General features: G+C 39.5%; 1 protein-coding gene across 4 annotated transcripts in view; it reads left to right on the top strand.

Moving 5' to 3' along the window:
• Positions 1-3,564: 3,564 nt before the first annotated feature.
• pam (peptidylglycine alpha-amidating monooxygenase) overlaps positions 3,565-14,278 on the top strand; it is a 157,377-nt gene continuing 146,663 nt past the window's right edge. For 2 of the 4 annotated variants that reach the window (XM_036976722.2, XM_036976718.2), the window contains exons 1-2: positions 3,565-3,835; positions 8,873-8,921. The gene's annotated coding sequence lies outside the window, so the exon portion shown is untranslated. Of the gene's footprint in view, positions 3,836-8,872; positions 9,010-14,278 lie in introns of all 4 variants that reach the window. The other 2 variants (XM_090233666.1, XM_036976719.2) reach the window with 1 other exon arrangement.

Here is a 14,278-nt window from a genome sequence, read left to right as displayed (position 1 = left end):
TCTAGCTAGACTGCTGTGCCACTAGGTAGCCCAATAGTGTGCAAAGCTATCATCAAGAGTGGCTACTTTGAAGAATCTCAAATATAAAATATATTTTGATTTGTTGAACAATGTTTTGGTTACTACATGATTCCATATGTGTTCTTTCATAGTTTTGATGTCTTCACTATTATTCTACAATGTAGAAAATAGTACAAATATTGAAAAACCATTGAATGAGTATGTGTATCCAAACTTGACTGATACTGTAAGTATATTAATATAGCTGTAAACATATATAAGTGTATAATAGATGAATGCAAGTTGTTTCAAGATGGTCATTCTCTTTGCTATCACATTACTGTGTGCGTGTGTGGGGGGGGTTTGTGTATGTCTGTGTGTGAGTGTATGTGCGTGTGTGTGCGTGTGTGTGTGTGTGTGTGTGTGTGTGTGTGCGTGTGTGTGTGTGTGTGTGTGTGTGTGTGTGTGTGTGTGTGTGTGTGTGTGTGTGTGTGTGTGTGTGTGTGTGTGTGTGTGAGAATGTTATGATCAATCCACCACAAGATGGCACTCCTCTCTTGTTTCAGTATCAGACAAGCACATGTTACTGGGTTGTCAGGGAGATTTGATGAAGTACTATAAAATAATATTGCGCTGTCGTATTTGCTCATGTTTACGCTATTTCCGTCTATTTACGCAATTCTTTACAACGGCGTAATTTGTGAACAACAGTCGGCTGAAGGTTGGGATGTGAGTTGGCAGCAGTGTCTGTAGCGCAAAAGAAGGGCGATGTCTTTGCTCCCAGCATGGCAAGGGTTGACTAGATTGTGTTAATAATTTACTTAGATGATGGGTGAGTGGGGAGAAATATGAAGCTAGAGTTTATTTTTCCACTTCCTATGTCCAAAAAGATCTTGTCTCCCCCAGAGACAGATATACTTATGATTCATCTCCAATATTTATTTTCTCCAATATCATATTGTGTCACACTGTGTACGGGAAACTCAATCATTTCCAAGAATATGAAGTATTTATGATTTGCTTTATCTCCTCTTTTGTCTCCCTCCCTCTATCTATGTGTTGCACCTGTGTGTGTGTGTGTGTGTGTGTGTGTGTGTGTGTGTGTGTGTGTGTGTGTGTGTGTGTGTGTGTGCATTAGCGCTGTGGTATATCACAACTGGCAAAGTCTCAATTCTCTCTCACTCACATGATTTCCCTGTAGCAGGAAGCATTATTGCTGGGAGGTTTGGTAGCATCCTGCCCAATTGAGTCTCATTAAGATGTGATTGCCTTGTCTTCTCTGTTTTGATAAAGTGATATCCAGTGTGTCGTCATAGGACCAGCTGCATAGCACAGGGTGGAGAAACATCCAAATCACAAGGAATAGGCTTCATCCCAAATGGAGCTCTGGGCTTTGGTCAAAAGTAGTGCTCTATATAGGGAATAGGGTGCCATTTGGGATGCAGAGAGAATTTTGACAGATGTAAACTGCATCTCCATAGCCATTTGGATATGATAGCAGTTTTATGCATTTGTGTCAAGCTATAGGAACAACGATTGGTAGATTTAAGATAACTTGGCCCTCTAAAATCTCATAAATTGTGTTGTTTTTCTAAATAGTTGTTTTTGTTGTTGCTTTAAAGTGCTTTGAAATTATGTATCTTTATGTAATGTATAGAGCTATAAAAGTAGAATAAATTATTAGAGAACTGCCCCAGTCAGAACCAGTGGAGTGGTAGTTCAATAACTCCATGGTATACAGTTGTCTACTAGGGGATCTTGGTTCATTTGACTAGGGATCAAAATGTTCAGGGCACTGATAGTAATCATTATCCATCAGGGGTTGTATGTTTCAGGTGTCTCAGAAGTGCTGACCTAGGATCAGTTTTGCCTTTACACATAATGAATACTGGTAAGATTACATGGACAAGGGGAACCTGATCCTAAATCAGCACTCCAACTCTGAGACGCTTTGTGAATACAGCCCTATAACTACTCATAATGGTGTTGATGTTGAGGCCATCTCTTGTTTACCTGCACGAATGCACGCATACATCAATTGCATAAAAGTTTCATACAGTACCCTATAAAGTGTCATACAAAAGTCATTGCTGGGTGAGCATTGCACACAGTTTAGGGAACTTGTGTTCCTGCCACTGAAGCCCAATAAGCTTTTTATTTTTGGCAATTAGGGCTCCATATTCTGTAAAACTAGTTTGTGACGATGTCTTGTAGCCAAAATGGTATACAAATAAAATATAGGCTACAGGTAATTGATCCATGATCTGTTTATGATGTCACAGAGACAGCCATCGCTTAAACTCTACAGGTTCTCGTAACATCACATTACAACAACGGTCTTGCAGTAAACAAGACTCACAACGGAACTCTCCAGAGTGTGGTTATTGTTTTTTCTGTATGATCTCATTGCTTCTTCCGTAATTTCCAGACAATTGTATTAATTTTTTTCTTCATTGTTCTGTTGACGGTCATCAAGATCAAGCCTCCAGATCTCGAGGCTGTCCAGGACACCTTATGGGTGTCCAAACAATGGGCCAGCACCCCATCCCTGCAGGGGGGGCTTCTTTACTGACCTGGGCAATTTTGTCCTTGAGCTTTCAAAGACTACAGCCAAGACCACTACTAATCCACCAGAGAACAAGAGCGGGCCAGGAAACATATCACTCCAGCCCTGTTGTCGTAAATCATGATCAGAATTTCGTACAAAAAAATTGTAAGGAATGCAGCTGGCTGTCGAAACTTTTGTAAATTCATTAATACATGCATTGCATCGGAGCGATAAAGTATGTGACTTTTTTCTTTCTGACGTAAAAGTATATTCTGGTTATGGATAAATAATAATACAAAAATGACATACTGATAAAGTCTCAATTTTCGCCTCACTGTATTTGTTGGTTGTTAACCCAAGTAGTTAAAAAAAAAAAAATCTTAAGTAGAGCATCATTAGTTTTAAAGTATTGAATGTCCAATAAAGTTTCATACAAAACCTACCCCAAGTTTCATACAATATCCCATGAGATTTCACTTCTACTTGCAAATGGAAAGCACACAGGTGAATAAGGTCCAACTGATGGCCTGTCACCCTGCAGACCTTTGTCTGCACAGTCTCTTTAGTCCTCTGTTTATCCCCTCTACTGTCACTCAGTGCATGCTGTTTCTATTGTTAAGACAAAGTCTCCCTGAGCACAACTCTCCCAGACAATCCTGACAACAGGATTTTCATAGAAAATCCACCGGGATATGCTTCAAAACACACAAGGCTTTTGAAGAGTGGGTGAAAGTGTGGTTTATGTAAAATATGAGAGACCTGTTACTGAAAGAAGCAGAACTTGAAATCCATAACTTGAAATACACTGTACTGATAGGGATCCATTTTTAAATCATTTTGAAAATTCTGCTGTCATAATTGTGGAGTAGACTTAGGGTTCAAATCATGATTAAAAATGTATATACTGTTCGATCACACACAGAAGAAGCAACAGTTAGTTAGTTACCAGTGTCTTTGGTTTAATGATAGACTAGGCCTACTAATCAATTTTGGGAGAACAAAAAACAACAACAGATATCTGTGGGAAGAAAATGGACAAGTTGATTATGAAAATAAATTGCAGTAAAACGTTACAAGGGTTATATTGTGAGGCACAGCTGTGATTTTATCATTTTGCAGATGTGCGTCCTATCGCACTCCTCTACAATTCCATTCCCAACTCGATGTACTTCACATCGATCTATTTACAACGATTGCTTTGGTCTACTGCATACTGCTGGCGTGGTCGTGGAAATACGTGACAGACTGAACGTTGTTTAGCGGGGGACTAGAATGTGATGTTTACAGGTAAAATATCATTTAAAATATTGTTTACAATGTCATGACAGATTAATATTTAACTATGGAATGTGTGTCAGATGTGGAAAAAAACACGTCTTTGATAGATACAAAAGTAGATACAAAAGTTGAGTTTCGACATGTTCTCACTCACGTCGTCAAAGATTGTCAGAAAAAGTTTACACGTTATAATTAGCTAGTTAGCTAGATACCTGGCTAATGTTAGCTAGCTAAAGTTACTTGTCTTGAAGGTACAGCTAGCTGTAGTCAACCATCATTAAGGTAACATTTTAAAATGTAAAGTAAATATTCTAGGCATCTGTCTATCTAGCGAACTACATACACTCCTTGTGTTTTGGCATGTTGTTAAGTAATTTGGCTAGCACAAACTAGTAAAGTAGCTAGCAGCCGGTTATTAGTTAACGTTAGCTAGATTGACTAAGTTCAATAAGCAATGGCTTCTCTATCTATTTAGCTTGTATATTGGCTTTTCCTTGGGTTAGTGTTTCAGACTAGCAGGGTGACATCTGTTGCTGGTGGTTGGGCATTGATGAGGTCCGTCAGTGAGTGAGTGAGCGAGTTATCTTCTTGCTTGCACATTTTGAATAAAAAAATACCAGAATGTCTCTAGAAGGTCTGCGTTGAAGACACTCACACAAGGATGCGAGAGTATATTATTGTACTATAAAGTGCTTAGGTAACAATATGTACGAACCCATGTTTTATTTGTCAGACTCTGAACACCTTTTTTTTTACGCTGCTGCTACTCTCTGTTATTATCTATGCATAGTCACTTTAATAACTACCTACATGTACACTGCCGTTCAAAAGTTTGGGGTCACTTAGAAATGTCCTTGTTTAAAAAAAAAAACTATTTTTTTTGTCCTTTAAAATAACACCAAATTGATCAGAAATACAGTGTGGACATTGTTAATGTTGTGAAAGACTATTGTAGCTGGAAACTGCTGACTTTTTAAAATGGAATATCTACAGAGGCCCGTTATCAGCAACCATCACTCCTGTGTTCCAATGGCACGTTGTTAGCTAATCCAAGTTTAGCATTTTAAAAGGCTACTTGACATTGAGAAAACAATTTTGCAATTATGTTAGCACAGCTGAAAACTGTTGTCCTGATTAAAGAAGCAATAAAACTGGCCTTTAGACTAGTTGAGTATCTGGATCATCAGCATTTGTGGGTTTGATTACAGGCTCAAAATGGCCATAAACAAAGATCATTCTTCTGAAACTCATCAGTCTATTCTTGTTCTGAGAAATGAAGGCTATTCCATGCAAGAAATTGCCAAAAAACTGAAGATCTCGTACAACACCGTGTACTACTCCCTTCATAGAACAACGCAAACTGGCTCTGACCAGAATAGAAAGATGAGTGGGAGGCCCCGGTGCACAACTGAGCAAGAGAAACAGATGGCCTTAACTGGCATCTTTATTAAATAGTACCCGCAAAACACCAGTCTCAACGTCAACAGTGAAGAGGCGACTCCGGGATGCTGGCCTTCTATTTGTTTTTGTTTTTTTACTAGGCAAGTCAGTTAAAAACAAATTCTTATTTACAAGGACAGCCTAGGAACAGTGGGTTAACTGCTTTGTTCATGGTCAGATCGACAGATTTTTACCTTGTCAGCTCGGCGATTCAATCTAGCAACCTTTCGGTTACTAGTCCCAACACTCTAACCACTAGGCTACCTGCCGCCCTCTAGGCAGAGTTGCAAAGCAAAAGCCGTATCTCAGACTGGCCAATAAATATAAAAGATTAAGATGGGCAAAAGAACACACACACTGGACAGAGGAAGATTGGAAAAAAGTGTTATGGACAGACAAATCTAAGTTTGAGGTGTTCGGATCACAAAGAAGAACATTTGTGAGACGCAGAAACAAATGTAAAGATGCTGGAGGAGTGCTTGACGCCATCTATCAAGAATGGTGGAGGCATTGTGATGGTCTGGGGATGCTTTGGTGGTGGTAAAGTGAGATATTTGTACAGGGTATAAAGGGATCTTGAAGAAGGAAGGCTATCACTCCATTTTTCAACGCCATGCCATACCCTGTGGACGTCGCTTAATTGGAGCCAATTTCCTCCTACAACAGGACAATGACCCAAAGCACAGCTCCAAACTATGCAAGAACTATTTAGGGAAGAAGCAGTCAGCTGGTATTCTGTCTATAATGGAGTGACCAGCACAGTAACCAGATCTCAACCCTATTGAGCTGTTGTGGGAGCAGCTTGACCGTATGGTACGTAAGAAGTGCCCATCAAGCCAATCCAATTTGTGGGTGGTGCTTCAGGAAGCATGGTGTGAAATCTCTTCAGATTACCTCAACAAATTGAAATAAAATGCTAAAGGTCTACAAGGCTATAATTTCTGCAAATGGAGGATTCTTTGGCAAAAGCAAAGTTTGAAGGACACAATTATTGTTTCAATTAAAAATCATTAATTATAACCTTGTCAAAATCTTGACTATTTCCTATTCATTTTTTCAACTCATTTCATGTATGTTTTCATGGGAAACAAGGACATTTCTAAGTGACCCCAAACTTTTGAACTCTAGTGTACATATTACCTCAATTCTTTCGACAAACAGATGCTTCAGCTTTATAGCCCTTGTAACTTGCCTTGGTTACCTCTTCTGTGTTTTTACTGAGCTTTTGGAACTTAAAGGGGCATTTTGTAGTTGCTATGTCCATTTTTGGATTTCTAAATTAATGATATGTACCCGTTTGATTCATGAAGAATATAATTTCCAAGTGCCTCTGTGAGTTTAGTTCAACTGTCATACCCCATCAGAACCCAAAATATAAGCTTGTTTTACTCCAGTGTTTGTAAACAAAGAAAATGTTATCAAACAGCCTCAAAACATGGTTAAAACTATAATGTTGAGACCACGTATGGCCAAGGCTTGCATCCATAGCTCTGTCTACACATTTGAGCGTGATTCAATTTCTCCAGCCCCATCCCTCAGCTTTTTACCCAAACAGGGTTGGGGAGGCTGCTTTATTGTTTCTACTGCTTGTTGTCGCTTTAAGACAAAAAGAGCAGGGGCATGAACATTAGGCTATGGACTGAACATTAGGCTATGGACTGAACATTAGGCTATGGACTGAACATTAGGCTATGGACTGAACATTTAGTCTATGGACTGAACATTAGGCTATGGACTGAACATTTAGTCTATGGACTGAACATTAGGCTATGGACTGAACATTAGGCTATGGACTGAACATTAGGCTATGGACTGAACATTTAGTCTATGGACTGAACATTAGGCTATGGACTGAACATTAGGCTATGGACTGAACATTAGGCTATGGACTGAACATTAGGCTATGGAGTGAACATTAGGCTATGGAGTGAACATTAGGCTATGGAGTGAACATTAGGCTATGGACTGAACATTAGGCTATGGACTGAACATTAGGCTATGGACTGAACATTAGTCTATGGACTGAACATTCGGCTATGGACTGAACATTAGGCTATGGACTGAACATTAGGCAATGGACTGAACATTAGGCTATGGACTGAACATTAGGCTATGGACTGAACATTAGGCTATGGACTGAACATTAGGCTATGGACTGAACATTAGGCTATGGACTGAACATTAGGCTATGGACTGAACATTAGGCTATGGACTGAACATTAGGCTATGGACTGAACATTAGGCTATGGACTGAACATTAGGCTATGGACTGAACATTAGGCTATGGACTGAACATTAGGCTATGGACTGAACATTAGGCTATGGACTGAAATAAAATGCAAATATAATGCAATTAGGTTTCTACTAATAAAATGTGTCAAAAAACAACTTGCTACCAATATACAAAGTTACTACACAGGTATAAGAACTTATGTATAAAGATTTATCCAATTTTCTGTAGAGGTTGATATGTCCTGTTTTTAATGTGTGTGGCTTGGATAATTGTTTATATAATTGACAAATAACAACAAAGTTTCTCCTTAGAATAATATTTTTCTTGCTAATCAAATGAAGGATGGAATTTGTGTCTTTGAATGGTTGCTATACAGCTCAGCTTATTTGAAATCTAAATATCTATATCTGTGGTAGAATAATATACAGTGTCGCTAGACCATCTGCGTGATTGATTGTTTTGGACATTTGAGTGAAATATACTACTTGTTATGTTGTCTTTAATGGGAACCATGGCTTCTACTGGCTTACCTAGTTAAATAAAAAATGTAATGAAATTGTATGTTGGCCTTTTCACCAACATTGAACAGTTGAACAAAAATGTTTATTAACATAATCTTCATTATGTGCATTTATCCATTATATTCATCAGGACGGTTTAGTCAATATAGTATTTTCTGCAAAAGCTTCACAATTCCTCAACCCACACCAGTGCCACTATAAGGAAATGAATTGAATAGCCAATCCAACAGAGATTTGCCACAATGGACGCCTCCATTTCAAATTAGACTGAGCTTTCGTGAGGATTCATTATAATGTTAATCGCCCTGCTGCCTTCTATCTCTCTCTTTCTCTCTCTGTCGTGAATCTGCTATCATATTAGGATTTTACCATTTTAATTAAAAAAGAAAGTTGACACTGACATTATGAAGAACCCATTTGAGCGTGATGTGAAAAACAATTCTAGGCTATAAACCGATAATAATTTCCACCTCTTCCAAAACCATCTAGCCTGTATTATTGCCTAATGCCTACAGTACAGATCTTGTTATAGGGTATATCTAGGAAGTCAAGGCATGGCTCTGGTTGCTCAAGCTCCATGGTTGCTCTGACAATTAAAAGGGCTTGACTGTGTAAGCGCATGGAAACGGTTACCATAGTTTCCTCTGTAGCCAGTCTTTGAGCGATGATGTCAGTGGGCATGCTGAGGTAATTCTGAGCATCCCCCTCCCAGTCTCTCTCCTCCTTTGACTCTCACCCCCTCCGTCTCAATCTCTCTTGCTCTGACTCGCTCTCCCACTGGTGAAGCACACTAGGCAATTGAAAATCAGAACTCTCTGTGTTTCTCTCTCTCTCTCTCTCTCTCTCTCTCAGGCCTTTGTGACCATCCTACAGCGACTCCTCAAGCCAAAGTGACAACCAGGTAAGCAGCTTAGCCCTATAACTGGAGCAAGGATACATCCCTGAGGGTTAGCGGCGCGCTAGGAGAACTCCAAATGCTTCTCGACACAGTAAGACTTCTTTGATAGCTTTTTGTCATAGAGCCAAACTCTTTGTTGCTGTTTCGAGCTACTGGAATGTGACATTGAACCAGGGAGGATAGGCCTGCTTCTAGTCCAACCAGACAGGCAAACTTAGTAGAAAAAATGCATGTTGTGTTTCATATTGTTAGGTTAGCCCAAATGTGACTGACATAGGCTAGGGACCGGGGAGTTTCAAGTTACTCAGGCAGCAGGTGCATTGATTGTGCACGTTTGTTATTTACGCTGGTTTGTGGAGCACTAGTAAGTCCATTCAACGTAGTGGCCCGGGCAGACTCAATGGAGTGGCTGATTGATGTTTGCAGTTTCCAGGGGTCTATGAGTGAGATGGAGAAAGGCGGGAGAGAGCGAGAGAGAGTGGATCAATGGGAAATGATGTTGCGATTCCCTCCCTGAATGGCTCTGTGGGTTTTTCCATTGTCCTGATGTGACGGTGAATTGATGGGGAAAAGGTTTTTTTAATTAGAAGAATGCTTTTGGAAATAGCCTATTCATTTGAAAATGTGAGGAAAATTTGATGATCAGCTATAAATGTTTTCATTCCTTTTTCATAACAGTTTTGCCGGTGGAAAACCCCTTTTATACTAGGTTAGGGCGACAGAGCTTACAAAGAAGAGGCGACTGCAGACCTCATAAATGTATTTAACCTAGGTCCACCATTAAATAGGATTTGTTTAGGCTAGTTAATGTGAAGGAAAAAAAAAACAGAGTTAATCTATACTTTTCCTGTTTCGCCATCGGTAAATGACTGTTTATAGCAAGTCATGCCTGGCTATGACTCATAGATGCTCTGCACTCCATTTCATATTGAGGAGATAATACGAGAGATTGCTTGGTTGTTGCCTTGTTTACTTAGGCCTACTGCAATAACAAAGACAGCCTGCTGTTGGCAAAATGTTGCCTAATCAAAATGATCCTGCTATTGTTTACTTGGTATCCAGGTTATTCCCAAGATGTGATGATGTGTCCAAAGACCGAACAGGTTTTTTGTTGAAAAATGTACTTATGGCTGAAAGCACAAATTATTATTATTATTATTATTAATGAAATGATACCAATGAATGAGATTTCATCTAACAGTTTTTGTATTTAAGCTACTGACTAACACTTTACACGTCAGCCAATTCTGTCTCGCATCGAATTTACAGACTTGTTAGCCAGATTTTTTTTTAGGAAAGACCTAAAAATTCTGCAATTCTATACTCCAATATCCTTTTGCATTCTCGTTTTTGTGCTGGTCTTTCTACTCAGCCATGTCCTCAGTCAGACTTTCACACCTTTCTCCAAAGCCATCTGTGGCCGCTGTGTATTTCAGTCTGCCGGCCCAGACTGCAAAGGAGGAAGAGCAGAGCCGTCGTTCCTTCCAACACCTTGACGAATGTGTAGTGATTAGTGTTTTTTGAGGTTGGTTAGGTTTATATAGTCACAGTTTTATTATATATATATTTTTTACAATAAATACATTATGGAATTGACTGCTCTAACAACACTAGGACTGTGACGATTATAGAATTGACTGCTAAAACAACACTAGGACTGTGACGATTATGGAATTTGGGGTTATGATTAATTGACATGCTAATAGCCACGTTTATTGTCTTAACTTAAGGAAATGAAGCTTCCGTTCCGTTCTGCTTGTAAAACTGAAATACTGTTATTATCTTCTTGAATATAAAGTTGAATCTCCCTTTCTCCTAAAATAAATCTATGAAAACAATTATGACACATTTTTGTTTTTAGTTCACGTTTATTGTCCATTATTGTTGGTTACTCTATTATTATATGATAATTGTGCCAACCTTAAACAACACACAATAAAACAATTAATTAAAAACCCATTGTGCTAGCTGTGTGCCTGTTAGGCCTATTGCTTATCACTTGCTAACCATCATTTATTCACATTACTTTTACGAAAATATTTAAGTTGTTGTGTATATTACTTTTTATATATTAAATTACTTTCTTTTTATTTCATTCATCATCTCTGATCAGGCAGTAGCAGCCAGCCATCTATCTCTGTGCTCTCCAACCAGTCATCCTAATGGGCTAGTAGCTGGCTGTAGAGCACCCAACTATGCTGTCTGACAAAATCACTATTTTAGTAGTTCTTCAAAGTAAATAAGGCATACTTTCATGAATGCTGAATACTGACTATCAATCTGTTAGAGCATGTATTGACGGGTAGAGGTGCCTGGCGAAGCAACAACGGCTCTCAATCCCTCTCGATTGTGCGTTCTGTCCCTCTCCAGCGGGCTTGATGCATTGCATCAGAGCTACTCTGGTGTTCCTGTAGAATATGGCCAGGGCCATGTTCATTTGACCCAGTTTTTCACCCTAGGCTGGTGCACAGGCTTAGACTGTAGTCTTTCAGGTTGTTATCAGGCTTAGACCGTAGTCAGGTTGTCAGGCTAGGACCGTAGTCAGGTCTTTATCAGGCTAGGACCATAATCTTTGAAGTTGTCATCAGGCTAGGACCGTAGTCTTTCAGGTCATTATCAGGCTAGTACCGTAGTCTTTCAGGCTGTTAGCAGGCTAGGATCGGTAGTCTTTCAGGCTGTTATCAGGCTATGACTGTAGTCGTCTTTCAGGCTGTTAGCAGGCTAGGATCGGTAGTCTTTCAAGGTGTTATCAGGCTAAGACCGCAGTCTTTCAGGCTGTTATCAGGCTAGGACCGTAGTCTTTTAGGTTGTTATCAGGCTAGGACCATGGTCTTTCAGGCTGTTATCAGACTAGGACCGTAGTCTTTCAGGCTGTTATCAGGCTAGGACCGTAGTCTTTCAGGCTAGGACCGTGGTCTTTCAGGCTAGGACCGTAGTCTTTCAGGCTGTTATCAGGCTAGGACTGTAGTCTTTCAGGCTAGGACCGTAGTCTTTCAGGTTGTTATCAGGCTAGTACCGTAGTCTTTCAGGCTGTTATCAGGCTAGGACCGTAGTCTTTCAGGCTAGGACCGTAGTCTTTCAGGCTAGGACCATAGTCTTTCAGGCTAGGACCGTAGTCTTTCAAGCTGTTATCAGGCTAGGACCATGGTCTTTCAGGTTGTTATCAGGTTAGGACCGTGGGTCTTTTAGGTTGTTATCAGTCTAGGACCATGGTCTTTCAGGCTGTTATCAGGCTAGGACCGTAGTCTTTCAGGTTGTTATCAGGCTAGGACTGTAGTCTTTCAGGTTGTTATCAGGCTAGGACTGTAGTCTTTTAGGTTGTTATCAGGCTAGGACCGTAGTTTTCCAGGCTGTTATCAAGCTAGGACCGTAGTCTTTCAGGTCGTTATCAGGCTTAGACCGTAGTCTTAGGTTGTTATCAGGCTAGGACTATAGTCTTTCAGGTTGTTATCAGGCTTAGACCGTAGGTTATCAGGCTAGGACTATGGTCTTTCAGGTTGTTATCAGGCTAGGACCGAAGTCAGGTCGTTATCAGGCTTAGACTATAGTCTCAGGTTGTTATCAGGCTAGGTCTATGGTCTTTCAGGTTGTCATCAGGCTAGGACCGAAGTCAGGTCGTTATCAAGCTTAGACTGTATGTCTTCAGGTCGTTATCAGGCTAGTCTTTCCAAGCAGCTCTTACGCTATAAAGGCAGTATCATCATTTTCACCATTTCACAGTATTGTTCTAGCCTTATAGCGTGGAAATACAATAAAAGATAGGAAATCTGTTTTTTGACCGCACTGGGCCTTTTTAAATCAGAAAATATTAAATACAGTGACATGATTCTTCGATTTACCATTCAAGCAGTGCCTTCAATACACCATTCATGCAAATACTGCACAGTTCACATAGGCTGTCAATTGTGGTTACAGGGTTCTCCCCAGTATTTCTTAACAAGATGGTGATGAGGCCCGGAGAACTCAGAGATTTTAGCGTTTTTTTTATAACATGGTAAATGCAATTTTCTGCAATCTAGAGTAAAAAATGTAATAACAAAGTATAATAAAGTAAAACATTATTATTCCTTTATTTAATTTTTTTTTGTGGTTGTGTAGCCAGTTCACAATGTGGGCCAGCACCTCTTTACATTATTTGGGGAGAACACTGGGTTAATACAAGATTGTTTATGGTTTGGTTTTGCTGCGGTTTAAGTCGCCCAATGCTTTGTGTAAAGAGTTTGATCAGAATTTGGAAGTACGGTATGATTTTCACAATTTGTGTTTTGAGGGACAATAGCTTACAGTTCAATACAATCAACTCACCTAAAAATGCAGTTACTCAAAACCATATCATTTAAGTTGGCTGTATGTGAGGTCTCCAGTGCCTTCAAAGTATTCATACCCCTTGACTTATTCCACATTTTGTTGCGTTAGTCTGAATAAAACATGTATTAAATATATATTTTTCTCACCCATCTACAAACAAAACCCCATAATGACAAAGTGAAAACATTGTTAAAATAAATGTATTGAAAATTAAATGAAGAAATATCTCATTTACATAAGTATTCACACCCCTTGAGTCAATACACGTCAGAATCACCTTTGGCAGCGATTACAGCTGTGAGTCTTTCTGGGTAAGTCTCCTAAGAGCTTTGCACACCTGGATTTGCAGGTTCAAGCTCTGTCAAGTTGGTTGTTGATCATTGCTAGACAGCCATTCGCAAGTCTAGCCATAGATTTCCAAGACGATTTCAGTCAAAACCGTAACTAGGCCACTCAGGAACATTCACTTTCTTGGTAAGAAACTCCAGTGTCTGTTGGAAAGCAGACTGAGCCAGGTATTCCTGTAGGATTTTTGCCTGTGCTTAGATCTATTCTGTGTATTTTTATCCCAAAAACTCCCCAGCCCTTGCCGATGACAAGCATATCCATCACATGATGGAGGCACCACCATGCATGATAATGTGGTACTCAGTGATGCTTTGTATTCAGGACATAAAGTTAATTTCTTTGACACTCTTTTAGCGGTTTTACTTTAGTGCCTGATTGCAAACAGGTTATATGTTTTGGAATAGTTTTTATTCTGTACAGGCTTTCTTATTTTCACTCTGTCATTTAGGTTAGTATTGTGGAGTAACTACAATGTAGTTGATCCATCCTCAGTTTTCTCCTATCACAGCCATTAAACTCTAAACTATTTTAATGTCACGGTGAAATCCCTGAGCGGTTTCCTTCCTCTCTGGTAACTGAGTTAGGAAGGATGCCTGTATGTTTGTAGTGCCTGGGTGTAAAGTGTAATCCAAAGTGTAATTAATAACTTCACCATGCTCAAAGGGATATTCAATGTCTGCTTTTTTTATTACCCATCTACCAAT

The sequence above is a fragment of the Oncorhynchus mykiss genome, chromosome 5, assembly GCF_057628025.1.
Source record: "Oncorhynchus mykiss isolate SJ-2025 chromosome 5, ASM5762802v1, whole genome shotgun sequence".
NCBI lineage: Eukaryota > Metazoa > Chordata > Actinopteri > Salmoniformes > Salmonidae > Oncorhynchus > Oncorhynchus mykiss.
The sequence above is the reverse complement of the archived record's forward strand: the minus strand, read 5'-3'. Positions and strand labels throughout refer to the sequence as shown.